Source organism: Salvelinus sp. IW2-2015, linkage group LG18 (assembly GCF_002910315.2).
Source record: "Salvelinus sp. IW2-2015 linkage group LG18, ASM291031v2, whole genome shotgun sequence".
NCBI classification, from domain to species: Eukaryota; Metazoa; Chordata; class Actinopteri; order Salmoniformes; family Salmonidae; genus Salvelinus; species Salvelinus sp. IW2-2015.
Genome location: NC_036858.1, coordinates 25428122 through 25455067, shown reverse-complemented (window position 1 = coordinate 25455067; position 26946 = coordinate 25428122). Strand labels below are relative to the sequence as shown.

At 42.2% G+C, this 26946-nt stretch overlaps 2 long non-coding RNA genes across 2 annotated transcripts in view; one reads left to right on the top strand and one right to left on the bottom strand.

The window, feature by feature from the left end:
- LOC139029143 (uncharacterized) overlaps positions 1-26946 on the bottom strand; it is a 140050-nt gene that overhangs the window by 97973 nt on the left and 15131 nt on the right. The gene's annotated exons all lie outside the window — the stretch shown is intronic.
- On the top strand, positions 1952-2959 carry LOC139029232 (uncharacterized). Its single transcript, XR_011481517.1, has 3 exons — positions 1952-2063; positions 2298-2380; positions 2495-2959. It is a non-coding gene; the product is annotated as an uncharacterized lncRNA (long non-coding RNA).

Below are 26946 nucleotides of genomic sequence, written 5' to 3'. Positions count from 1 at the left end.
TCAGACAATTGATTACGTTTGATTGATGCTAAAGCAGAAGGATGAATGGTTCTCAATCAGAGACAGTGTCATTAATTGTCTCTGATTGGGAGCCCTACAGATGATGAGGGAGAGATTAAGGACATTCTGGACGAGGTTGGAGTCAAGATTGTAAGTATCCACCAACGTTGCTGTCACGATCGTCTTGCTGAGAGAAAGTGGACCAAGGCGCAGCGTGTGCAAAATACATTCTCTTTTATTGTAGAGAAAGGGAAAAAAACACGCAACAAACTGAAACAAAACAACAAACGAATCGTGAAGCTAATAACGTAAGTGCACACACAGGCTACAAACGTACAACATAGACAATTACCCACATTAACCTAGTGCCTATGGCTGCCTTAAATATGGCTCCCAATCAGAGACAATTAATGACATCTGTCTCTGATTGAGAACCATTTAGGCAACCATAGACACAGCTAGACACCTATATTAAACACAAACCCATCTACTCTATTTAACCCCCTAAACCATACAACCACCCTAGACACTACAAAAACACATACATTCCCCATGTCACACCCTGACCTAACTAAAATAATAAAGAAAACAAAGAATWCTAAGGCCAGGGTGTGACAGTTGCCTACCGATTTTCCACCTTACTGTGGCAGCTTCCCTTCCTAGGCGTGGTACACTACCTACCCATGTACGAAATCAATAAAATATATATTTTTTAATCAAATGTTATTTGTCACATGCTTCGTAAACATCAGGCGTAGACTAACAGTGAAATGCTTACTTTACAGGCCCTTCCCAACAATGCAGAGAAAAAGAAAATAGAGAAATAATAGAAAAGTAAAACACATAACAATAAAAGTAATAATAAATACCCAAAGAGTAACAATAACTTGGCTATATACACAGGGTACCAGATCCAAGGTGATGTGCAAGGGTACGAGGTAATTGAGATAGATATGTACATATAACTAAGAATAAAGTGATGGATAATCAACAGTATCAGCAGCGCATGTGATGAGACAAAAAAGTTATTGCAAAAAGGGTCAGAACAGATAGTCCGGGTGGCTAGTTGGTTCACTGTTTAGTAAACTATTTAGCAGTCTTATGGTTTGGGGGTGTTAGCAGTTGATGTTATTTTTCAATAACACAGACCCCAAAGCAAATCGGGGAGGAAAATAGGTTTATTCAAATAGGACAAATCATGGGGGGAGGTAGATGGTAGATGTTCATTCTCCCTGTCCTCAGTGATGCTCTCCAGTGATTCTCTTCACAGAACAAAGAAACAGGATGTAGTTTATAGCCCAGCCCTAGCCTGTGGTTGACCAATTAGAATTCCTTGCAATAAAACTATGCCAATGGCCAAATAACAAGTATCGTATTTCAGACTCAATATATAGACAAATTCCTCCCATTAATCCCCAATTACAGAAAAAAACACTATTTCCATTGATCGTTAGTACTCTATTGACTCTTGTCCGCTTGACCTTTAGTACTGTATTGACCTCTGTCTCTGCATTGTGTATTTATCTTCAACATATTCTTACAGGGGTAGAAGCTGTTCAGGGTCCTGTTGGTTCCAGACTTGCATCGGTACCACTTGCCGTGTGATAGCAGAGAGAAAAGTCGATGACTTGGGTGGCTGGAGTTTGACCAGTTTTAGGGCCTTCCTCTGACACTGTTTCCTGTAGTCCACGATCAGTTCTTTTGTCTTGCTGACGTTGAGGGAGAGGTTGTTGTTATGGCACCACACTGCAAGTTCTCTGAACTCCTCCCTATGGGCTGTCTCATCGTCGTCGGTGATCAGGCCTACCTAAAAAGAGAACATTCCAGGATGGTCACTATGATGACAACATGGAACTCAAACCCCAGCTGAAATACAAAGGTACGGCTGACTGTCATTCTGTCTCTCTTTGTCTGTGTCTGTCCATGTGTGCTGGTTGCTGGTCTCAGTCCTCTCCTGTGTGTATGTACTAATGTGTAGGTTTCTCTCTCTGTCAGCTGGAGGCTCAAGGATCCACAGACCCATGGGAGGGAGCAGATACCTGTGGGGAGACTACAAGGCCAAGGTGACACGCGCGCACGCACGCACGCACGCACGCACGCACGCACGCACGCACGCACGCACGCACGCACGCACACACACACACACACACACACACACACACACACACACACACACACACACACACACACACACGTTTCTCAGGGTGATTTCAGACTGGGAGTAACAGTCAGGACTTTGTCGGACCTTTGTCATTGACTCTTCACATGGGTAAAGAGTGTGTTTGTGTTTTCTCCAGAATGGTAAAGGAGACGTGAAGAGGAAAGGAAAGGTTGATCCATATGCCTACATCCCTCTGAGGAAAGCACAGCTCAACCGCAGGTAAGAACATAGTAATGAATTAGTAAATAAACATAGTAATAATTGTAGTAAATTGTAGTTGTAATAGTGAAAGCTTAACCCACTGCTGACCATATGTTCTGTGTTTGTGTGTAGGAAAAAGCAAAAATGCAGGGCCAGTTAAAGGGCATGGTGAGAGGGACCCAGAAGGGAGCACAGTCTGGGAAGAGGATGCAGAGGAACAACAGGAGGTCCTGGAAAGTTTACACACAGAACTGTTGAATGTGTGTTTGTGTCCGTCTGCCTGTTGTTCACGAGGGTCTGTGCATAGAAATAGAGTTAAAGCTAATTCTATTTCTATGAGTCTGTGAGTCTATACAGAGTATTGCACATGCATACCCCCTAAAAAAACACACAGCTCATGTATGTTTGCGACAAACAGAGAAAGTGGGAGAAGGAACAAAAAGAGGACTTGAAAAGAGGGCTTCAAAATAGATCTGTTTATTTTCCCCCCTGGAACTTTTTCTTGCCTGATCCCCATAGTTATCAATGGATACTATCGGGCACACACACATGAAACTTTATAGGCTTGTTCAATCCATCAGATGTAATGAGTGACATGCTGACCCCAAATGTGTACAGATGGACATACATCTGTTAAAACATCTATTTATGTATCCTGCAGAAACATTGACAATAATGTGTGAAAATGAAAAATGTCTTGTTATTGCTCTGTTTGACCGTTAGATGGCGATCTAGATTGCGGTTGAAAATGAGCAATACGATGAACATCAGACTCACACTGTTTTATTTCACTATTGTCATAGTCATAAAGAAAATAGGAAAATCAACCCCTAGCACCAGACACTGTTTCATTGGCCTTTGTAGCTGTGATAGACCTCTACAATATGGCCTCTTCCATATTACTTGCACTCATCCCATTATTTCAGATCTGCAAGGGGACATCAAGAGTTGGTTGGAGGATGGGAGGCTTTTGACTGTAGTCTTTGAATGAATCAGTCATTGCTTTGGGGAGCCCTGTTCCCTGTTCACCCCATACTAAAGCGACACAGTGTGTGAGGGGGAGAGCAACAGAAAGGCTCCATTCAGGAGATGACTACCGTACTACAACACTCCTGTTTATAGTTCTGTTTTGACCAACCCCTCTACTGACACAGCCGACCGAAAGAAGTCTGGCTGCTCACTCACTCTTCTCTCTCTTTTCTATCAATTCAATTCAATAAATGCTTTGACATGAATGGGTGGTTTCCACTGTTGCCAAAGCAATGTATATGTTTGAGCAACAATAATAATATATCAACTAAAACAATTTTACATGGAAAATAATACACCCAAAGAAAACTGTCAAACTTCCCAGATTAACTTATATTCAGACCAAGGTGAGTAAAATTGGTGGTGTGTTTCAGGGTGGTTTCTCCTGAGGTGAAATGGTATCTAAATTCCTGACATCTGGATTTTGTCTGAAAGATCATTGCCAAGTTTTTTTCCATATTAAGGGATAGTGCCCGGACCTTACAATACTGTTCTAGCAAGGCTGTACTTTTTATCGTAGCCGCTGTTCTCTTGGTGACATCGGTCACTAAAATAAATGTTTTATTTGTCTTCTAGGGTGAGTCCCCGAGACGTAGATTTTCTTTTCTTATATGGTAGCCAGTTCATTTAGCTCGCTTTGTGCATGGGGGGCATTGTCATGCTGAAACAGGAAAGGGCCTTCCCCAAACTGTTACAACAAAGTTGTAAGCACAGAATCATCTAAAATGTCATTGTATGCTGTAGCATTAAGATTTATCTTTATTGGAACTAAGGGGCCTAGCCCGAACCATGAAAAAGAGCCCCAGACCCTTATTCCTCCTCCAAACTTTACTTTTAGCACCATGCATTCAGCAAGTAGCGTTCCTCTGTCATCCGCCAAACCCAGATTCGCCCGTCGAACTGCCAGATGGTGAAGCGTAATTTATCATTCCAGAGAAAGCGTTTCCACTGCTCCAGATTGAAATGGCGGTGAGCTTTACACCATTCCAGCCGACGTTTCGCATTGATCTTAAGCTTGTGTGCGGCTCCAGGGAAACAAACACTTGTGAAACTTGATTCATTGGAGGGATAACAACCCATTTGATTTCACCCCCAACAGTTGAAGGCGCAAATCCTAACTTCACATTTAGGTCACATTTTCACTTAGTCTCCCGTCAATGAGTTAGGATTTTCCACAAAATAAATATAATTGAGTAAAAAGTTGCCTGCTGAGGTTGAGTGAGCACGAATACTTCTGACACACACACACACACACACACACCACACACACACACACACACACACACACACACACACACACACACACACACACCACACACACACACACACACACACACACACACACAACACCACACACACACACACACACACACACACACACACACACACACACACACACACACACTTACTTCTGTTCAAAAGTTTGGGGTCACTTAGAAATGTGAAAGGCGACTCCGGGATGCTGGCCTTCTAGGCAGAGTTGCAAAGAAAAAGCCATATCTCAGACTGGCCAATAAAAAGAAAAGATTAAGATGGGCAAAAGAACACAGACACTGGACAGAGGAACTCTGCCTAGAAGGCCAGCATCCCTGTTTCCTAATGCAGAGCAATACATTCCCTACCCAGAGAGTCACCCTTCGTCCTGCCATTAACAATGTGCAGACCCAGGTTTTTACAGAGCTGGAGCACTTGTTTCCCATATTTATTGACAATACTGTCATAGCTGTGTCTCTGTGTAGTTAGTTGTGATTCATACACAGATGTAGCACTGTGTTCATGGGTATTTCTCCCTAAATCTATGTAGTCTGCTTACCAGTTCTAGCATTTAGATCRCCATTAACATAACTTTACTTACTGATAGGGCCATATTGCACACATGTAAATGTCTCAATCTGAGTAGGTACATTTGTCCCTGAACTCAGCAAAGTCTCTTTCGAGAACTATCTCTAAGAGATTTGATATCCAAGGAGAGTCTTGGAGAGACAGGGCTGCGGTCAAGGTTTGGAGGTCTTGTCTCGATTTTGGTCTGTGGAGAAGCTTCATGCTCCTTTGCTTCTTCTCTTAGGGAAGTCTTCCTGGCTGCTTTCCGACCCCTGAACCATGACGGTGCCGTTATGGTAGACGTTAACGGTCAGGCTGGGTCAGTTTTCATCATTGTCCTCACTGATTGATATCGGTCTTCCTTTTCCAATAACATTCTTTCAATGTTTTGGCTATTTTGTGCACAGGGCAGTGTGCCAGAAGGGGCTCACAGTATGAAATAAGAGATTTGTTGTTCTTTCCCTCTAGTATTGGTAAGTCTACCACCAAGGTCTTGGGTGAAGAGCAGACATCTATCTGTGCATAATCTTAATTTATCTTGGTAATTTAGTTTCTATCTCATTCCCAAGCATTGTCTGCTTTATTCAGTTCACAGATTTTTTTTTTTTACTGCAACAGCATCTCAAAAAACTTAAGCTAAAATCAGCAGCTCATGTTCCATTTGATATCCATTTCTGTCTGAGCTGTGAGCTATAGCAAAACAAACAATTGATTGTGCTGATGATGGTGTTGCTATGGTAATGATGGTAGCTTGCTAACTTGCTAGCTTCTTAGCATAGATTAGRTTGCTAAAGTACAAAGTACTGTGTGAATGTGTATTTTTTTTTGACAAATACAATCAATCAATCCAAATTGTGCAGCYATGAATGGAAAGAGACTTCTGATACAAAACATAAAACACTTTTATGACATTCGGAGATTGCCAAGCCTTCGATACTGAGTATACCTACAAGGTAGGGAGTGATGATTTTTCTGTTTTTGTCGAGATTGACAGTCTATTTATTATGGTGTTGAAAACTCAAACCATGATATTGAAGTGCRYGAAGTCAGTATGCTTTGTTTATTTGTTGTGATGCATTGGCACAGAAAACTGTTGATGCAAAATTCGTTGCATATATTTTATATAATTATAAATATGACTTTAAAATGTTGAAAATCAGATTTCCCCTAGCTGATCGATGTCTGTAGCCGGCTCTGAAACTAGTGTAATGAAACAGGCAGGGAGAGTGAGCTTGTCTGTGGTGTTCGGTGAATTCTCAACCTTATGGCCCATAGCCCTCCGTGGCATCGACTGTGCCACAAAAGCATGTTGAAGTGGCAAAGTCGATATCCATGTTTATAAATACAGGGTCACTACAGTTATTTATTTTGAGGTAATTCTATGAGAGGGGGGGGGGGTGTGCAATTCATTTTACAGTACAAGGGGAAAGGTCATTTGAAAATATTTTTAACATTGGGGAGAGAGTGCATTTTTCTTTATGACACCTTGAGTGGGACCAGCCCCCCACCCCCCAGTAAATGTATATCTGTCCCTTAGTGCCTTATTGCAAACAGGATGCATGTTTTGGAATCATTTTATTCGGTACAGGCTTCCTTCTTTTTACTCTGTCATTTAGCGAGTAACTACAATGTTGTTGATCCGTCCTCAGTTTTCTCCAATTACGGACATTACACTCTGTAACTGTTTTAAAGTCACCATTGGCCTCATGGTGAAATCCCTGAGCAGTTTCCTTCCTCTCTGGAGGGAGGGACMGAGCAGGAGGGAGGTGTGGAGACTGGGGATGGAATGGAGACGGAGAGAGAGGACGGCCGGACTAGAGGCCTCTGGTCTCGAGGGGAGGGTTGTGAGAGCGAGGGGCAGGATGTGATCGAATGGAATCCTAGTTTTTTTTTACTTGTCTGAAGTTGATACAATGACCCTGCAACACAAACAAACAGAAACAACTGCTAGACCAGGGGTGCACAACTCAGGCGCTTGTTCCACTGTTAGTTAAGCACCGATCTATCAAATGCGGCTCTATCAAGCACCGCTTTATCAAACACTGCTCTATCGCCGCACTGAACTAAAAAATACATCACTCTCTTGTTGGAAGAGCGGGGATAGAGTCTCATTTGAAAACATTAAGTGCACCTTATCGGACATTTGACAATAGTTCGGCAGCCTCTGACACTTTTTAGGCACGGTGCTGGTGAATCACCCCTCTGTTTTATGCAGCACTCCAGATAAGTTACTCCACTCTCGGGAGAAATTATATATGTTAACTGCATGCAAATTAAGGTTGTTTCGCTACCACACCCACAATGGAAACACAATCCTTGTCTCGGATTCGCACGTGGAGTACTTCTGTGAGAGCTCGCTGTTATGCCTGAATTCGACCCAAAACCAACAGCCCCATGCAACAAAGCTCCTCACAACTCTGAGGGGAGAAATCGACTTTTGTTCCGGGGAGATAATTGCTGTCGGCGTGGTCTAGATGGTTGTGTCAGGGCATGAAAGACCACAATGACCTCTGTAATTTTTGTATTGCTGTATTGTTATGAGGGAGCCAGTTCCAGACGCAAAGACACAGTTCTGTGAAAAGACATAGCATTATCTAATCTTTCTGTGTCTTTGACCTTAGAGTCATCCTCCAGGGTTTTATTCATGCATGGGTTATGTATGTATTTTTAAAAGTATCTTAACTTAACTAAGTACAGCAACAATGACAAAAAGCACAACAATGACAAAACAAAATGACAAAAGGCACAATGACAAAAATGACAAAAGCACACCGTTGAAAAGCACAGCAACAACGACTAAAAGCACAACTACAAAAAGACACAGCAATAACTACCAGCAAAACAATATAACACAAAGCACTAAGACATCTAGATGGCTCCCGTGTGGCTCAGTTGGTAGAGCATGGCGCTTGCAACGCCAGGGTTGTGGGTTCATTCCCCACGGGGGGACCAGGATGAATATGTATGAACTTTCCAATTTGTAAGTCGCTCTGGATAAGAGCGTCTGCTAAATGACTTAAATGTAAATGTAGATCAATTTCGAAGATCTTTCATCTCTGACAAACACACACACATCTCACACTCCCATCTCTCCACATTACTCTCACTCCAATGGGCCCATGAACGGCCTTCAAGTTCATTGGAAGTTGAAAGGCCACGAGCCATATTGTGACAGAAGAAATTCGCTTTCATTTTCCCCTGATGGCCCTGTCACACAGTGGAGAAGAGAGAGGGAGGAGAGGCCCTTGTTTATTAAAGTCAAATGAGTCAACCTCCCTCCCTCCCTCCCTCCCTCCCTCCCTTCCTCCCTCTCACCACCACCAAACTCAGAGGAAGGTCTAGCAAAACAGATACATCTGCAGAACTTGTTCTGCTCTATGGATAGTGTGTGTAAGTGGATCATTGGTTGTGTGGAGGAGGGATATTTTACAGTTGCCTGCGAAGTGTGTTTGAGTGAAGTGCGTGAGTGGATCGTTTTAATGTCATGGGAAGTGACAGGCAGAGCTGTCAGGTCAGATGTGTGTCTGTCTGTTTCTTGCTTTCTTCTTCCCCTCTCTTTCTCTGTCCTCTGTCTCTCTCTGCTCAACTGTGATGGAAGCTATTTCACGTGAAACCACAGCCARGTAGGAGAGTGTGTGTGTGAGTGAGAGGCTGGGTATGCTGGGAGCTCCGTTTACCACCATATGCAGGTTTCCCAACAGGGTTAGGGGTGGATGGTGAAGGGTGACAGCCACAGGGGCAATGAAGAGACTATGGCCATGACTAAGCATTCCGGATAGCATGGCCCCAATTGAATCTCAGCTTACGTAGTACGAGCAACGAGGGAAAAGTTGGTGGTTGTACTCGCTAAAAGTTTTTAGTAAAAGTAAGAATTTCAGCACCCCGCGGAAGGACTGCAATTGTACAGGACAAACATAGGTACAGGTATGCGTTTTCAGAATTGACTGATGGTGTGACTCAATGTTATTGCTAGCAAATCCCGTGACCAGTCATCAAAACTCAACTCCGCCTTGATATATACTGAACAGAAATATAAATGCAACATGTAAAATGTTTGTCCCATGTTTCATGAGCTGAAATAAAAGATCCTTGCACATAAAACCTTGCACATACACTGCTGCCATCTAGTGGCCAAAATCAAAATTGCACCTGGGCTGGAATAATACATTATGGCTTTCTCTTGCATTTCAAAGATGATGCTACAAAAAAATACAAAAGAAAGATTTTTTTTCTTTGTATTAACTTTTACCAGATCTATTGTGTTATATTATCCTACATTCCTTGCTTCAGGGCCTGAGCTACAGGCAGTTAGATTTGGGTATGTCATTTTAGGTGAAAATGTAAAAAAGGGGCAGATCCTTAAGAGGACACATTTGGTGTTCGCCCAAAGCGCATGTGGGAGGCTCCCCAAACATATGGAAGAAGGAACTCTGGTCAGATGAGACTAAAATTTAGCTTTTTTGGCCAACAAGGAAAATMATATGTCTGGCGCAAACCCAACACCTCTCATCACCCTGAGAACACCATCCCCACAGTGAAGCATGGTGGTGGCAGCATCATGCTGTGGGGATGTTTTTCATCGGCAGGGACTGGGAAACTGGCCAGAATTGAAGGAATGATGGATGGCGCTAAATACAGAGAGATTCTTGAGGGAAACCTGTTTCAGTCTTCCAGAGATTTGAGACTGACACAGAGGTTCACCTTCCAGCAGGACAATGACCCTAAGCATACTGCTAAAACAACACTCAAGTGGTTTAAGGAGAAACATTTAAATGTCTTGGAATGGTCTAGTCAAAGCCCAGACCTCAAACCAATTGAGAATCTGTGGCATGACTTTAAGATTGCTGTACACCCCATCCAACTTGAAGGAGCTGGAGCAGTTTTGCCTTGAAGAATGGGCAAAAATCCCAGTGATTAGATGTGCCAAGCTTAGAAAGACATACTTCAAGACACTTGCAGCTGTAATTGCTGCAAAAGGTGGCTCTACAAAGTATTGACTTTGGGGGGTGAATAGTTATGKAKGCTCAAGTCCTGTTTTTTTGTCTTATTTCTTGTTTGTTTCACACACAAAAATATTTTGCATCTTCAAAGTGRTGTGTAAATCAAAAGATACAAACCCCCCAAAAATACATTTTAATTCCAGGTTGTAAGGCAACAAAATAGGAAAAATGCCAAGAGGGTGAATACTTTGGCAAGCCACTGTAAAAGGAGCATTGGTGGCATCTGATGGCCAAATGGTAAAGAACATCTAGCCGCTTGAGAGCACTCTTATCTGCCGATCTATAAATTACGTCTCCGTAATCTAGCATGGGTAGGATCGTCATCTGAATTAGGGTTAGTTTGGCAGCTGAGGTGAAAGTGTTGCGATTACGATAGAGGAAACCAAGTCTAGATTTAACTTTAGCCTGCAGCTTTGATATGTGCTGAGAGAAGGACAGTGTACTGTCTAGCCATACTCCCAAGTACTTGTATGAGGTGACTACCACCTCAAGCTCGAAACCCTCAGAGGTTATAAAATGCGATCTTACAATGTTAGGCTTTAAAAGGCACTTTAGACAAACAGTTTGCAATTTAGGTGCACATAGTGTTTTCAAGTGCGTGTTCCATGGCAAATTTTCTTCACAATACGACAAATATAGGCTCATTGGGCCCGGTCCCCACTCAGGAAATTACGCCTTTCTTACACTATGAAGGTGCGTAACTGGCTTTGCAGGTGTGGCTCCCTTGCATAAGTTGAATAAATGTAATTCAACACTGAAAGCCCTCCCACATTCTAGCCAACAGATTTTCTTAAGACATTCTTTACATAGAGTGAACCATGAATTAGAATTTTGTCGACAGACTAGAATACATCAAAAAGGAATCAATAGCTACATTTTCATCCATTTGGCAACAGACTTTCATTCGAATATTCTAAAATTAGCTTTAAAACAATATGCACATTTTCCCTGCAGAGATGTGTTTCCATCAAATTGACTTGTTGGGGATAAAAGGCTGTGCGTGATGACATAGTGCACATAAAAATACCCTTTATGGTTAAAGTAGGCTCCCGAGTGGCACAGTGGTCTAAGGCACTGCATCTTAGTGCTAGAGGCGTCACTATGGCGGACCCTGGTTTGATCCTGGGCTGTATCACAACCAGCCGTGATTGGGAGTCCCATAAGGTGGCGCACATTTGGCCCAGCGTCGTCCGGATCAGGGGAGGGTTTGACCAGGGTAGCCAGTCATTGTAAAATAAGAATTGTTCTTAGAATTGTTCTTAATTGACTTGCCTAGTTAAATAAATAAATAAATGCCAATGTACTGAATAAAAATGCAAGTTAAATGGGTTTCCATTGCACTTTCAACTCACCAGAATCAGACCCTCAATATTTATTGGAAAGGAGCACCAAGTTCATCACATCATGTTCATCATAACGAATTTAATCTGTATCTGTCACGACTTCCACCGAAGGTGGCTCCTCTCCCTGTTCGGGCGGCGCTCGGCGGTCGTCGTCACCGGTCTACTAGTTGCCATCGATCACTTTATCTTTTCTGTTGGTTTTGTCTTGATTGTTTTCACCTGTTTTGGTTCATCAATGGTCTATTTCAACTTCCAGTGCCCGCCTGCTTTTGTGCGGGCTTATTCCTACTGTCAGTGGTGATGTTGTTTTTCGCCTGCGTAATTTGTTATATGTTATTGCCGGGGTTTTGGAGACATACCTTATTTATGGTCATTGCCTGATTGTTGGCTAGACCAAGCGAAATAAACGCATTCCATTGGAAGTATTGCTCTCTGCGCCTGACTCTACACCCACCACTCCTAGAATTCCGTGACAGTATCCTAATAAACTGCATGCCTTCCTGACGAGTTGTAGTGGGAGGACCATACAACATGTCATCGTGTGACTCCAATTCGATATGATAGTTATCATATCAATATTTGTGCATAAAAGCATCGTCATTTCTTGCCTAATTAATTTTACAGACACAAAAAGATCCGACCTTGTGTAGCGTATTTTGTTTACATTTTTGCTTACCAACACATTTTCTGTTTCCATCAGGCCTGTCATGACATTTTTTATCTTACATAAAAAGATTGTATGGAAACCTGGTTAATGAAAGAATGCCATCTTCGTTTCCGTTTCAGCACCAACTGGTAGATAAAAACATATTCTGATCTTGTAGATTACTTAGGCACATTTTAAGGTTAGGAGTGAATATATGAACCATAAAAAAACAGGTTTGGAGGGCCTTTGGTGGTTTGATTCATCCTGAATGTTGTACTATTCAAATTCAATCCATTAAATATTGGAAGGTGGAAAAAAGTGTACAATTGGGGTTGAACAATAGTCCTATAAATATACCTTGATTCTCACTAATCGTGGAATTTATGACAATAAAGTAATCGTGAACCGTGCTCCAGGCTCCACGTTTAACCTGCTACGTGTGGTCTGAGTTCCATAATGATTCAAATAGGCTACGTGTCCCAAATTATTTCACAACGTTAGCCTAATATGAACCACTAATGCTAGCGACCTTTTGGAACAACTTACACAGACATGACAGAGGAAAGAAAGGTCAACAGAATGGAATAATGCAAAATGTAAGCTACAAATTTAAGAAAACTAAAACTAAAGTGACAGTTATAAATGTATGTGGTATTAATGACGGTTTCTCTCGATATTGGCTAATATTTAACATGATACAAACTGTAAAATAAAACCGAGAAAAAAACGTCATGTCTATAATTAAAACCTTCTAAAGCGCATACGTCAACTCGGCAGGTTCAGCTCGACAGAAGCCTATAGCTTGGTTTTCCAAATTTTATCCACGCAAATCATGAGGGCACAATTAAAATTTGGAATAATGGCACAGCTATTTATAGCCTACTTCACTGAGAAAAAGGGGCAGCAATACGTGTCATGTTGATATGATTTTCAGTTTGCTTCCATATGGCTGGTTTCACATTCATCTTCAGGGATCATATGGGAAAATCATCGAAAACAATTGCTATGTGCATTTACAATCCCCTTCTCCAAACAGATTACCCATTTACCCAGCTCTCATCAATAGTGCTTATCCATTTCTAAATTACAGTGCATGGAGAATGCTGTTATTTCTATCCGAAAAAATGAAGTAGATGCTTTTTTCACTTCGCTCAACCGTATTCATGGTTTCCTCACCCGTAAAGGTGGTGGAATTATGGGGGAATTAATTAAAGGTCAGAATATGGTTTATCTGTGGACACACCTCCGCCACACCTTAATTTCTTAGTTCTCCACCCCGAACAAATAGCAGGTGAATAGCATGCTATTAAAGTTCAAGGTCAGAATATGCATAGAGAAAAACGTGCAAAAAAGGGAATTTACGTACGCTTAACTCGGGTCGGAATCGGGGCCATTCTGTTCAGGATAACACAGGGTATGTCATCGTTTTTTACTGTAGATCAAACATAGCGATCATAAGGGTTGATACTGTAAATGACATGAGTTTTCAAATATGGAAATGTTAAGTGTGCATTTGGACTCATGGGTGTGTGGTGTGCTTGTATGACATCAAGCAGTATTTATTATAATCCTCAATGTCTCATCTTTCAGAACACATCGACTCCTCTCGATTTACAGCATTTCCCTCACCCAGACAACAACAAATGTGCAATAGTAGCCCAATTAGAGGGAGGGATGGGGGACTCAAACCCCGTACAGCGCTGTGAACCGGAGAACCTGAGCTCTGGCGTCATGTATAGCATGTTACTGTACAGCCACTGGGTTACAATTAAGGTACTTATTAATGACAAAATGTGCCATTTTTTTTTATCTGTATACAGGATGACAGGGACTATGAGTGAAAAGGGCTACATTGTAAAATAACCCTTATGATTTTGTGTGAAAGATAGAAATATGATGACCTTTGTAGACTAAATAGGGTAAACACATAAATGACTCTCTTATGAATCAACAACAACAGGCCTCGTTGTCTGGCCCTTCGGCTGTTCACAGTTGAGTGTTGTTGGCAGAGCGTGTAATAACGGGGTGACTCCGTAATAGTGCTGGGAACAACACAGAGCTTCATGGGCACCATTATGGGCACAGAAATGGAGAAGCAGCACAATTATGCCTTGTTACACCAATTTGGGGTGGAGGTGAGGGTGTGGGCACAAGCCAAGACAGCCAGGTATTGACTGCTCCTTTCTACCTTTTTTGTTTTTGTGGAACAATAGCAACAAGGAGTTGGCTGATGCAGACTTATAATGACTAATAACATAGAGATGGGGAAATAAAAAAGCACTCACCAAAACAATTTCTAAATCCACTGTCAGAGTAAACAAAGACACATACACTCTTCTTGTTACAGCTTTAAACAAAAAGTGTCTTTGAGAGTGGCGTTGCAGTGGTGAGTCTCTCTAACCCCAAGTCAAGAAAAGAGCAAGCCCTCCTCAGACATCTGAGTAACAACAACAGGACAGTTGATCACCTGCAGGTGTCTGTGGCTGGGGGACAGCGGTATAATTATGCGCTGGGCTGGGGGGTAGTTTCTCCCAGCTCCCAGATCTTTCTCTGTCCCTTGAGAAGCTCTCAAACCTGGTGTGGCTCTTGAGGATGCTGGGGTGAAGTCTTTAGACATGGAGGTCTTTTCCCTTTTTCTTTCTTTCTCTCTCTCTCTCTCTCTCTCTCTCTCTCTCTCTCTCTCTCTCTCAGACCCCTAGCGCTGAACTGAGACCAGGCAAATACAGACACGCATAGAAAACTTCTCACTTCCCTCGTGACTGTGTTCACACACACTCATGTGCACGCATGCACACCAGACGCACACACGCTCTGTCCGTCTCTCCTGCGTGTTTTCCAAGAGTCTAATTAAACCATGTTCCTGCTTCTACTCCTCTCCTCTATTCTTTCCTTTCCACTCTAACTCTCTTTCTCTCTCTGATTACTGTCTAAGCTCGTTAGCGGTGACTGATCACAGCAACAAACGACTTTGGCCCTAATTCGCTCAAACCAATCTACCAATCCAGCTGCAGTGGCAGAGTGCTAGCACTATCGTTACTGCAGGGCTGGAACTAATGCCTGCACGTCCTGTAGCTATACAAGACCATGTAGGATTGAAGAACACATTGYAATACTGTAGTAAGTAGAAGAGTAACTTACCTTCTACTTACTCACAGCAGGAAAGTTTCCTCTATACCAGCAGGCCTCTCATCAAAAGAAAAATTATCATCTGTTAATTAACATCATATTAATCTTGCAAATGAATACAGAAAATGTGTGTGTGTATTTGTGAGTGTGATTGTGTGTGTGTGATGGAGAGAGAGAGATATTCATTAGACATGTTCTTAGTATTTATAATTATAGCCAAAATGACGCCCCCATTTTTCACATAAACGTGTATGTTTGTGTGTGACTAACCCAGAGTGTTTGTGTCGTTGAGTTTGAAGCTACAGAGGACCTGGTTGGTGTTTCTGGCGTGAAGAAAACAATTCCCTCCAACCACTACCTGGTACGACTCAGAGAAAGAAACAGAAAGGGTAAGAACAAAATAACCCTAAAAAAAAGGAAAGTATTTTCTAGGAAAGTATTCTAGTGAAAATCTGTTAGAAGAATATGACAATGAGTATCGCAGCAGCACTTCTCTTCTCATTTGGCCCTGTTTTACATTAGAAAGTGTTCACAGCCAGAGGCAGTGTGTGTGTGTGGCTCTTTGCCTGCTCTCTTATGTGCTCTATGCTTAACCTTTCAGGAAGACTAAACTCAAGCAGCGGAAAAACAACCAGCATATGCTTCACTGGGGCTAACGCTAAAGGTACTGCTGTTTACAAATCCCCACCTGCACAGCCGGGAGAGATGTGTGTGTGTGTGGATGGGAATATGTGTGTGTGTGTCTCTGATCTTTTAGTCCCCCCAGGCACCACTAAAGCGCATTGGCGTAAGCTAACCAGCATATGCTGGAATGTGTGTGTGTGTCTGTGTGTGGATGTGTGTACAGCATATGTTGTAGAGAGGGGGGATAAAACGCTTGCTTAGAAAGCGGTCTGCAGGGCTACCAGCAGAGACAGAGTGGCTCTGACCTTACCTATGGTATGTATGTGTGTGTGTGTGATCTTTGCTGTGCACTGATGCATACTCTAGCCTTATTCCTGCTAACATTTGACACACCTTTAACATTTAAAGCTAAAGTGTAAAGTTCACTGTGTGCGTATGCGTGTGTGTTCACCACCAGGGAAAAGCAGTGTTTCAAAAAGGTCCAGGCAACTAAGGAAAAACATTTTCATTCTCTCTGAAATACCAAGTCATCAGAATTAGTCATGTTGTGAATGTCATGTGTAGCAGTAATTAAAAATCACAGACCTTCATGTTCTTCATGTTGTCATATTTAGTACCACATTTGAGGATGTCCTGCTCTTTCTGTCACTGGTAGTCTAATTTGCGTTTGGCTGAGAGCTGTATTCATTGGATGTGTCTATGTGTGTGTGTGTGAGTGCTGTTCAAAAGAGCGTAAGCGGCTTGCGACCTTTCACTAGTGCTCATCTCCTTGCATGGCAAAAACTCCCCTTCCTCCCACACACACACACACACACACACACACACACACCTTACCCCTCCCTTTCCTACACACCACATCCCCACAATTAACCTGTCACTACTTCTTTAATTACAGAGATAACACCCTCTCTTCCCTCCCTCCCTCCCTCCTTTTTCTTTCTCTTCTCCTCTACTCTCTCCTTTCCCCTCGTAGTGGGCAGGAACTGGTGGGGTGTTGGCTGCTGGCATATCAGTACACACACATACCCACGCACGCACGCACGCACACACAAACACACATACACATCCTTGTCAGGCTTGCAGGTACAAATATAAGGTGACAACTCCTGTGTGTGTGGTGGTAGGCTAGCAGCAGATTAGGGCAATCAAATTTATTTATATAGCCCTTTTTACATCAGCTGATATAAAACCCAGCCTAAAACCCCAAACAGCAAGCAATGCAGGTGTAGAAGCACGGTGGCTAGGAAAAACTCCCTAGAAAGGCCAAAACCTAGGAAGAAACCTAGAGAGGAACCAGGCTATGAGGGGTGGCCAGTCCTCTTCTGGCTGTGCCGGGTGAAGATTATAACAGAACATGGCCATATGGTTCAAATGTTCATAAATGACCAGAATGGTCAAATAATAATAATCACAGTAGTTGTTGAGGGTGCAACAAGTCAGCACCTTAGGAGTAAATGTTAGTTGGCTTTTCATAGCTGATCATTGAGAGTATCTCTACCGCTCCTGCTGTCTCTAGAGAGTTGAAAACAGCAGGTCTGGGACAGGTAGCCACGTCCGGTGAACAGGTCAGGGTTCCATAGCCGCAGGCATAACAGTTGAAACTGGAGCAGCAGCACGGTCAGGTGGACTGGGGACAGCAAGGAGTCATCATGCCAGGTAGTCCTGAGGCATGGTCCTAGGGCTCAGGTCCTACGAGAGGAGAAAAGAGAGAATTAGAGAGAGCATACTGAAATTCACACAGGACACCGGATAAGACAGGAGAAATACTCCAGATATAACATATTGACCTCGCCCCCTACACATAAACTACTGCAGCATAAATACTGGAGGCTGAGACAGGAGGGGTCAGGAGACACTGTGGCCCCATCCGATGATACCCCGGACAGGGCCAAACGGGCAGGATATAACCCCACCCACTTTGCCAAGCAGCAGCCCCACACCACTAGAGGGATATCTTCAACCACCAACTTACCATCCTGAGACAGGGCTGAGTATAGCCCACAAAGATCTCCGCCACGGCACAACCCAAGGGGAACGCCAACCCAGACAGGAAGACCACGTCAGCGACTCAACCCACTCATGTGGCGCACCCCTCCTAGGGACGGCATGGAAGAACACCAGTAAGCCAGTGACTCAGCCCCTGTAATAGGGTTAGAGGCAGAGAATCCCAGTGGAGAGAGGGAACCGGCCAGGCAGAGACAGCAGGGGCGGTTCGTTGCTCCAGAGCCTTTCCGTTACCTTCACACTCCTGGGCCAGACTACACTCATCATATGACCTACTGAAGAGATGAGTCTTCAGTAAAGACTTAAAGGTGAGAACCGAGTCTGCGTCTCTCACATGGGTAGGCAGACCATTCCATAAAAATTGAGTTCTATAGGAGAAAGCTCTGCCTCCAGCTGTTTACTTATAAATTCTGGGAACAATTAGGAGGCCTACATCTTGTGACCGTAGCGTACGTGTAGGTATGTACGGCAGGACCAAATCGTAAAGATAGGTAGGAGCAAGCCCATGTAATGCTTTGTAGGTTAGCAGTAAAACCTTGAAATCAGCCCTTGCCTTAACAGGAAGCCAGTGTAGGGAGGCTAGCACTGGAGTAATATTTAAATGTTTTGGTTCTAGTCAGGATTCTAGCAGCTGTATTTAGCACTAACTGAAGTTTATTTTGTGCTTTATCCGGGTAGCCGGAAAATAGAGCATTGCAGTAGTCTAACCTAGAAGTAACAAAAGCATGGATTAATTTTTCTGCATCATTTTTGGAAAGAAAGTTTCAGATTTTTGCAATGTTACGTAGATGGAAAAAAGCTGTCCTTGAAATAGTCTTGATATGTTCGTCAAAAGAGAGATCAGGGTCCAGAGTAACGCCGAGGTCCTTCACAGTTTTATTTGAGACGACTGTACAACCATCAAGATTAATTGTCAGATTCAACAGAAGATATCTTTGTTTCTTGGGACCTAGAACAAGCATCTCTGTTTTGTCCGAGTTTAAAAGTAGAAAGTTTGCAGCCATCCACTTCCTTATGTCTGAAACACAGGCTTCCATCTAGGGCAATTTTCGCTTCCAGCGAGGGCAATGTTTCATTGAAATGTACAGCTGTGTGTCATCCGCATAGCAGTGAAAGTTAACATTATGTTTTCGGATGACATCCCCAAGATGTAAAATATATAGTGAAAACAATAGTGGTCCTAAAACGGAACCTTGAGGAACACTGAAATTTACAGTTGATTTACAGAGACAAATTGATATCTTTCCGACAGATAAGATCTAAACCAGGCCAGAACTTGTCCGTTTAGACCAATTCCAGTCTCTCCCAAAAAATGTTGTGATCGATGGTATCAAAAGCAGCACTAAGGTCTAGGAGCACGAGGACAGATGCAGAGCCTCGGTCTGACGCCATTAAAAGGTAATTTACCACCTTCACAAATACAGTCTCAGTGTTATGATGGGGTCTAAAACCAGACTGAAGCATTTCGTATACATTGTTTGTCTTCAGGAAGGCAGTGAGTTGCTGTGCAACAGCTTTTTCAACTTTTTTTGAGAGGAATGGAAGATTCGATATAGGCCGATCGTTTCTTATATTTTCTGGGTCAAGGTTTGGCTTTTTCAAGAGAGGCTTTATTACTGCCACTTTTAGTGAGTTTGGTACACATCCGGTGGATAGAGAGCCGTTTATTATGTTCAACATAGGAGGGCCAAGCACAGGAAGCAGCTCTTTCAGTAGTTTAGTTGGAATAGGGTCCAGTATGCAGCTTGAAGGTTTAGAGGCCATGATTATMTTCATCATTGTGTCAAGAGATATAGTACAAAAACACTTGAGTGTCTCCCTTGATCCTAGGTCCTGCGTTTGTCTGTGTGTGTTCTTGTATGTGTGTGTTTGTGTTTGTGTAGGGGGGTTTGGCATGTCCAAATGTGGCCACTTCAATCATGTTAGTGCGACAGAACAGTAATGGGAGGCGAGTGGTTGGGGTTACAGGGAAAGACGGAGAGAAGGGGAGGGGGAGGCAGGGTGATGTTAAAAACACATTACATATCACCACTTTCGTTAAGAATGACTCTTTTACACCGTAATATGAAAACGGATAACTTTGACTATATAATATATCTTAATTGAAAATGCATTAAAAAAAGTTATAAAAAATATTGTTATGATACAGTGATCATTAATGGACATTGCTTGAAACAGTCTTGCAAATATTATTGCAAAGTGTAAAAATATTTAGTCCTACCTTTTTGCCCAAACACCAGAAGGTACCATGTTCATCTGTACAAACAATAGTACTCAAGTATAAACACCATGGGACCACGCAGTCGTCATACCGCTCAGGAAGAAGTTGCGTTCTATCTCCTAGAGATGAACGTACTTTGGTGCAAATAGTGAAAATCAATCCCAGAACAACAGAAAAGGACCTTGTGAAGATGGTGGAGGAAACAGGTACAAAAGTATCTATATCCACAGTAAAACGAGTCCTATATTGACATAACCTGAAAGGCCGCTAATCAAGGAAGAAGCCACTGCTCCAAAACCGCCATAAAAAAGCCAGACTACGAATTGCAACTGCACATGGGGACAAAGATCGTACTTTTTGGAGAAATGTACTCTGGTCTGATAAAACAAAAATAGAATTGTTTAGCCATAATGACCATCGTTATGTTTGGAGGAAAAAGGGGGAGGCTTGCAAGCTGAAGAATACCATCCCAACCATGAAGCATGGGGGTGGCAGCATCATGTTATTGGAGTGATTTGCTGCAGGAGGGACTGGTGCACTTCACAAAATAGATGGCATCATGAGGCAGGAGAATTATGTGGATATATTAACTTCTCTGGGATATGTGGGATGGTAGCGTCCCACTTGGCCAAAAGCCAGTAAAAATGTAGCGCGCCAATTTCAAATATATGACTATAAAAATCAATCTTTCATGAAATCACACATGAAAGACACCACATTAAAGCTACACATGTTGTGAATCCAGCCAACATGTCTGATTTCAAAAAGGATTTACGGCGAAAGCACACCAAACGATTATGTTAGCTCAGTACATAGCCACAGAAAAACACAGCCATTTTCCCAGCKAAAGARAGTAMTCACAAAAAGCAGAAATAGAGATAAAATTAATCACTAACCTTTGATGATCTTCATCAGATGACACTCATAGGACATCATGTTACACAATACATTTATGTTTTTTTTCAATAATGTGCATATTTATATCCACAAATCTCGGTTTACATTGGTGCCATGTTCAGAAATGCCGGAGCAATTGCAGAGAGCCACGTCAAATCAAGAAATACCACACCATAGCACACCATGCAATAATCTGAGACGGCGCTCAAACATAACAACATTTCTCCGCCATGTTGGAGTCAACAGAAATACGAAATTACATCATAAATATTCCCTTTGATCATCTTCAAGAATGCACTCCCAGGAATCCTAGTTCCACAATAAATCGTTGTTTTGTTCGATAATGTCCATTACTTATGTCTAAGTAGCTACTTTTACTAGCATGTTTAGTGCACATGTCCAAACGCTCGCGCAAATGCAGGCAAACTCGGACGAAAACTTCAAAAAGTTAAATAACAGGTCAATCAATCTTAGGATGTTGTTATCATATATATCCAATAACGTTCCAACTGGAGCATTCCTTCATGTCTGTAGGAACGCAAGGCGATATCATGAGGAAAGCGCGTGACCAGGAACTAGCATTCTGCCAGACCAATGACTGAAACACCTCCCATCCGGCCCCACATCACACTAGAGGCTTCATTCCACGTTCTACAGACTGTTGACATCTAGTGGAAGGCGTAGGAAGTGCAAACAGATCCAAATCTTACAGGGAATTGAATCGGCGATGAGTTGAACATTGACCAGTCTCAGTATTCTCACTTCCTGTTTGGATTTTTTCTCAGGTTTTTGCCTGCCATATGAGTTCTGTTACACTCACAGACATCATTCAAACAGTTTTAGAAACGTCAGTGTGTTTTATATCCAATAGTAATAATAATATGCATATATTAGCATCTGGGACAGAGTAGGAGGCAGTTCACTATGGGCATGCAATTCATCCAAAAGTGAAAATGCTGCCCCCTATCATAAAGTAGTTAAAGCAACATTTCAAGACATCAGTCAGGAAGTTAAAGCTTAAATGGGTCTTCCAAATGGACAATGACCAAATTCACCCAACTTGTTGTGGGAAGCTTGTGGAAGGCTACCCGAAACGTTTAACCCAATTTAAACAATTTAAAGGCAATACTACCAAATACTAATTGAATGTATGTAAACTTCTGACCCACTGGGAATGTGATGAAAGAAATAAAATATGAAATAAATCATTCTCTCTACTATTATTCTGACATTTCACATTCTTAAAATAAAGTGGTGATCCTAACTGACCTAAGACAGGGAATTTTTACTAGGATTAACTGTCAGGAATTGTGAAAAACTGAGAAGGGATAGGCATCCTGCTAGCGGGACACCTGTTGACAACATCCGGTGAAATTGGAGGGCGCGCAATTCAAATAAATAATCGTAATATTAAACATTCATGAACATACAAGTATCTTATATCTTTTAACTTCTCTAGGGTAGGTGAGACGCTAACGTCCCACCAGGCCAACATCCTGTGAAACTGCAGAGAGCTAACATTTTAAATACACCATTCGTTGTATTAAACATTCTTGTAAATACATGTATCTTACATCATTTAAAAGATGAACGTCTTGTTAATCCAGCCGCTGTGTCAGATTTCAAAAAGGTTTACTGCAAAAGCAAACATGTGATTTTCTGAGGACGGTGCCCCACACACACAAGTATTACTAGCATTTTCCAACCACGCATTAGCGTCACGAAAGTCAGAAATAACAATAAAATAAATCGCTTACCATTGAAGATCTTCCTCTGGTGGCAATTCCAAGTGTCCTAACTACACAGTGAATGTTCGTTTTGTTTGATAAAATCTATTTTTATAGCCTAACACGAAACATTTGTAAACCAGCTGCGTCGTGATTTCTGTCTCATTCAACTTTGGACGAAGCGTTCGTGGTAATTACACGCACTAAACAAACGTTTATCCAGTCATGGTTGGTTTTATTGCAATCCTTTGGTTGTTACTAACACAACCGTACATGATGGTTTTTTTCCCGGGACGTATTGACCGAAGCAAACCGATTTGAAGACACCAATCAATTACCTCATTACGCACCAATGGTAGGACCGGTCTATCGTTGATTGACTGTATTTTGGCCCAATGACCACTGATCATCTTGAAATCTAGCTTGGAAGATAGCCAATGAGCTGAGGTAAACTGCAATATGTAATGTTTATACTTTCAAAGACCAGCCTTTGTCGTAAACTCTGGCGTAAAAGAGGTTCATTCGCCATTGCAAATCCTACTTGACGGAGCCACGAGTGTTACGCATAGCAGTACATATTCGATAGCATTTTCAACAAGTTTATATATTTAAATTATGGCGAATAAATCAGGAAAATCTAAAACAAAGTCTAGGTATACAGATTTAACTCAAATTATAGAGAAAATTGATAGAGACAGCGAGACAGAGTTTCTTCAGGAAGATGAATCTTTTAGTGAAGCTAGTTTTGACTCCCAGGCGGAATACACGTTTCTGCATGGCAAGGATGCCATGCTGGATTGGTAAGTTCTAATGCTAATGTCATTGTTTGAAATTAATATGAAATATTAGTCATTTGAGAATTTTGGGGGGGATTTTCTTATTTTATTTGCAATGTATAAAAAATATAATCTGTAATGAAATGTGTAAAGTACACATTGGCAATACTGTGTGTGTGTGTGATATATTTTTTACATTTATTTTACATAAACATGGAATGGAACAGCACTTCACCATAYTGATTATGTTCACTGTACTCTATATATATCTGTTTATTTTACGTGTTGATACAGGGCTCATACGTGAAAGTATTGTTACTGATTTTTTTAAATCTTTCACAGTGCCAATGATTCTGATTATGAGCCGCCAATGTCTACGTGTCCATCTCCCTCTGAAGCTGGTTCATCCAGCCAGACCCCCACTGTCTCCGGCTCCACACCTACCCGGCCATCTAGAGTTGTGAAGTCAGTGACAAAGAAGAGGAGGTGGGGAAGACCTGCAAAACCTGCAGACAGAGGGCCAGAGGGTTGTTGGCACTCTGTGTTAGAAGACGATGTGGAACCAAATCCACCAGTTTTTAGACCCAAAAGGCAGCCAGGACCTCAACTAGACATGACTGCAAAGTACAGCCCCCTTCAACTTTTTCAACTGTTTTTCACCTCGTCAGTTGTTGATTCCCTGGTGGCGAACACCAATAAGTATGGGGCTAAGAAGCAGGCAGGAAAGAAAGAGGCATGGAAGACCATTTCCATGTGAGACCTTTTCTGCTACTTTTCAATGGTCATTTACATGGGGCTGGTGAAGTTGAAAACTCTAAGGGACTACTGGAAAACATCAGCTCTCTATCAACTGCCTTTCCCCATGACTGTCATGTCTTCTAAAAGGTTTCTGACTATCTCACGGGCGCTTCACATCAGTGACCCATAAGTTGATGGGGAGAATGACAAGAAGAGAGGCACACCAAGGTTTGATAGACTCTGTAAAATAAAACCTCTCTACCCCAGCATCGTTGATGCCTGCAAGACTTATTTTCAGCCCGCCCAGAACCTGTCCATCGATGAGAGAATGGTAGCCTCAAAGGCCAGAATCAGCCTCAAACAACACATGCGTAACAAACCAACCAAATGGGGTTACAAGCTGGAGGGAAAAAACTGTTTTGCTACCGGTAATGGACTGAGTTATGATTCCGTTATGGAGTTATTGGATTTTCAACTGCTGGGGAAGGGCTACAAACTTTTTGTGGCAACTTCTACACAAGCCCTACCCTGTTTGTAGACCTGAGGAAGCTGGATGTGTGGGCTTGTGGCACCATTCGGACCAACAGGGTGGGATTTCCAAAGACCAAGGTGAACGACATGCCTAAGCGGGCTGAGCGGGGTACCATGCGATGGATCCGTGAAGATGGCCTGCTGTTTGTGATGTGGATGGATACCAGAGAGGTGGTCATGTGCTCCAGTATCCACAAGTCCTTCAGTGGAGATCATGTCATCAGACGTGTAAAGGATGGTGCCGGGGCATGGACCACAAAAAATGTCCCCATTCCTGCAGCCATCAAGGACTACAACAAGAGCATGGGAGGTGTGGACCTGTCAGATGCGCTGATAGGATACTACAATGTTCTTCACAAGACCATGAAATGGTACAAAACATTTTTCTATCATTTCATTGACATTGCTGTGGTGAATTCCTTCATCCTCCAGAAGGAAATGGCCAAGAGCTGTGGACAGCCCCCCATCTCACAGCTAGCCTTCAGGGAGCTACTCATCCAGGAGCTTGCTAGCTACAGCAGGTCCACTGCAGCATCTTCTGCTCCAACCAGTGCTGTTCACCTGCCCAGATTCATCTCTGCAGGCTTGAATGTGCCTCCGGGCAAAAAGGGCACAGTAGGGAGACGTCGTTGTGCCCTTTGTCACAGGAAATGCCCCATCACCACTTGTTCAGTAACCCTCTGCTTTACAGCAGAAAGAGACTGCTATGGGGCATGGCATCAGCAGCACAATATTGTGTAGAGGACTGAGGGTCTTCACAATATTGTAAATAGAAAATGTGTAAATAGTTACCCTTGTTATTTGTTTGTTTATTATTATTATATATTTTTTTCATATATATATTTTTTTTTTGGGGGGGGTGTGTTAGAATAGCATTTATGTATTTTGTTTATAGTTCTTACCTTCAAAATGTATCACTGTACCAATTCGGCCACTTGGGTACATTTCGGTACATTTGTGTGGGACACCTGGGTGACTTCATGCTCAATGTCATGTAGCTCGCTCATTTTTTAAGTTATCTGTCTAAAACTTTGCTCAGCTATTGTTGCCATCTTATGGTCTTCATTCAAATTCAAACCACAGCATCCTATCTGTATGTTTGGCTGTTCTTGGCCATTTGAAAGATGATGCAGCAACAATAAAAAGCAGAAAACGTATGTTTATTTCCTTGTATTTTCTTCTACCAGATCTATTGTGTTATATTCACCTACATTCAATTCACATTTCCACAACATTCAGAGAGTTTCCTTTCAAATGATACCAAGAATATGCATATCCTTGCTTCTGGGCCTGAGCTACAGGCAGTTAGATTAGGGTATGTCTTTAGGTGGAAATTGAGAAGAAGAGGGGGGTACCCCAAAGAATTAACAGAGTAAAAAAAAATATTCCAATACAAGAATCCAATAGAAAAATCCTATCAGATTTAGGCACCAGTCCTATCGGACAAAAATTATATAGGATATGTCCTATAGGATAAAACCCTATAGGATAGGTTCCAAAATCTGATAAGATTTTCTATTTTTATTTTATTTCACCTTTATTTAACCAGGTAGGCAAGTTGAGAACAAGTTCTGATTTACAATTGCGACCTGGCCAAGATAAAGAAAAGCAGTTCCACATATACAACAACACAGAGTTACACATGGAGTAAAACAAACATAGTCATAATACAGTAGAAAAAATAAGTATATACAATGTGAGCAAATGAGGTGAGATAAGAGAGGTAAAGGCAAAAAAAGGCCATGGAATGGTAGATTTGCAGTGGAAGAATGTACAAAGTAAAGATAGAAATAATGGGGTGCAAAGGAGCAAAATAAATAAATACAGTAGGGGGAGAGGTAGTTGTTTGGGCTAAATTATAGATGGGCTATGTACAGGTGCAGTAATCTGTGAGCTGCTCTGACAGCTGGTGCTTAAAGCTAGTGAGGGAGATAAGTGTTTCCAGTTTCAGAGATTTTTGTAGTTCATTCCAGTCATTGGCAGCAGAGAACTGGAAGGAGAGGCGGCCAAAGGAAGAATTGGTTTTGGGGATGACCAGAGAGGATAATACCTGCTTGGTGAAGTGCGTGCTACACAAGGGTGGGTTAGCTGCTATGGGTGA